This window comes from Alosa pseudoharengus, unplaced genomic scaffold (genome assembly GCF_046254945.1).
Source record: "Alosa pseudoharengus isolate Yale_2024_CS ecotype anadromous, Long Island Sound unplaced genomic scaffold, YU_APseudo_1.1 YU_APseudo_1.1_scf_1, whole genome shotgun sequence".
NCBI classification, from domain to species: domain Eukaryota; kingdom Metazoa; phylum Chordata; class Actinopteri; order Clupeiformes; family Clupeidae; genus Alosa; species Alosa pseudoharengus.
Window position 1 is genome coordinate 26318220 of NW_027468564.1, and position 2500 is coordinate 26320719.

A 2500-nucleotide genomic window follows, 5' to 3' on the forward strand; every position below is an offset into this window, starting at 1 on the left:
TATGCAGATAAGTCTATCTCCCCTCTTCCCTAAAGTGAAGCATTGAACAGTTCAATTGCCCTAGGGACAAATTACTTTCTCAGTCTGTCTGTTGTGCAAGGCAGTGAGCGAAGTCTCCAGCTGATAAGGCTCTTCTGCTTAACAATAGTGCTGTGGAGTGGGTGACACTCATTGTCCAAGATGTTGATCAGTTTGTTCAGGGTCCTTTTGTCAGATATTGAAGTGATGCACTCCAGTTCAGCTCCCACTACAGAGCCAGCTTTCCTTACCAGCCTGTCAATTCGCCCCGCATCCTTTTTCCTTGTGCTTCCTCCCAAGCATACTACTGCATAGAAGAGGACGCTGGCAACAACAGACTGGTAGAACATCCTGAGGAGCTTGCTGCACACATTGAAGGACCGCAGCCTCCTCAGGAAGTACAGCCTGCACTGCCCTTTCTTGTAGAGTGCATCAGTGTTGGCTGACCAGTCCAGTTTATTGTCCAGGTGGAGACCCAGATACTTGTAGGTGCTTACCACCTCCACATTGACCCCATCAATGGAGACTGGTAGCAGAGCGGGCTTAGACCTGCGGAAATCCACCACCATCTCCTTGGTCTTTGAAGTGTTGAGTTGAAGATGACTGAGTTTGCACCATTGCACAAAGTCCTCCACCAGGCTCCTGTACTCCTCCTCCTGCCCGTTCCTGATACACCCCACAATTGCAGTATCGTCAGAAAACTTCTGCATGTGGCATGACTCAGGTGTTGTAGCAGAAGTCAGATGTGTACAAGGTGAACAGGACTGGAGAGAGCACAGTTCCCTGTGGCGCTCCGGTGCTGCTGATCACAGTGTCAGATAGGGCTGGGCGATATGGACCAAAACTGATATCCCGATATTTTGGGGCTGATTGGCGATATACGATATCGATACGATATTGATATTTCAAACAGAAAGAGCGAAGTGCTTCATATATTCACTCAACACAACAATTATGACAACACCGCCGGTTTTAATTATATTCATTTCAGACTGCTCTAACAGAGCTGTGCAAAAAGGTGTAAACAATAACATATACCAATAGGCATACAGTTGCTCTGAGGGCTGTGCAAATAACAATATTCGGTCGACCCTGATTGGCAACACAGGCCTACAGCTTTACAATAAAGGTAACACAAAACATAGGCTACCGTTAAAAGCCAATATAACAAACCAATTGGCATACAGATAGAGCTGTGCAAATAAGAAAAAAGTAGGCTACACAGCACATACTTATTTGTAAATATTTAACTGCACAAGGAGTAGGGCTGGGCGATATGGACCAAAACTGATATCCCAATATATTTTGGAGCTGATTGGCGATATACGATATATATCAATATTTTAAACAGAAAGAGCTAAGTGTTTCGTATTCACTCAACCAGCTTTAATTAGAATGATTTCAGACTGCTCTAACAGCTGTGCAAAAAAGTATAAACAATAACATAGGCCTACAATAGGCATAGGCTACAGTTGCTCTGATAAAGCTGTGCAAATAACAAAAGACCAAAAGTTGACCCTGACTGACAACGCAAGCCTACATTGTACTGCACAATGCAATATTTTGGGCACAAAAATATTGAAAAACCTGCAGTTTTGTCACACAATCCAGTTTTTTTACCCGTAAGGTTTTGATAGGGCCTAGATGACAAGCAAATGTAGCCTATGATGGCCTAGACATGTTGCTATCAACAACAATAGTTTTAAACAATTAGGCTACTTAAACAACGTAACTGAGTCACTCATCAAGAGTGTGATAGACGCTACCGTCGTTTTGTATGCGTTCATTTTTGCATGTTCCGGTTCGTAAGAAAAATCCCTATGCACGATTGAATGGGGTTTCAGGAATCATAAAAAATGATGCCCCTAACTCCCTGCGTGCATATCCTCTTAATAAAATCAGCGTGTAGGTTGTCTCCCTAAGGACTTTAGATCTGCTACTGTAGCCTATATCGCTAAACGCAAGCATTCATCAGTGTATTTAAATTAGCTAGGCTATGTACCAAAAATGACATTTTACCGTGAGTCGAAGAGCTGTAAACAGTGTTGTAACTTAAATCTGCGTGTACAAAACCGCTTGGAGCTCCAGTGGAATTTTGAACGAGAACGAGAATTCTCAGTCTAGCCGTTGATGTGCCGACGGAATAGACATCAGCACCAACCTCTGATCAAGGTAAACAAAATCTGACTCAGTGTCCATCATGTTTGAAAGTTTGTAGTGCTGCGAGGCAGAACGTGCACACGCAGGGGCGCAGTTGAGCAGAGCTGCGGCTATCTGAATGGTCTGAACACAGAAGAGCAAGTGGCTTTGATAAAATGGCCCATTATTTGACATATACCGGTTTTACGATATTGTCTTAACTACATATCGTTTTCAAAAATATATCGGTCGTAGTCGTAATACCGATATATCGCCCAGCCCTAGTGTCAGAGAGACAGTTCTTCAGTCTGACGAACTGTGGTCGCTCCGTCAGGTAATCTGT

General features: G+C 43.5%; 1 protein-coding gene across 1 annotated transcript in view; it reads right to left on the reverse strand.

Annotated features, from left to right (window-relative positions):
- Positions 1-2500, reverse strand: part of mycbpap (mycbp associated protein) — a 73061-nt gene that overhangs the window by 47049 nt on the left and 23512 nt on the right. The gene's annotated exons all lie outside the window — the stretch shown is intronic.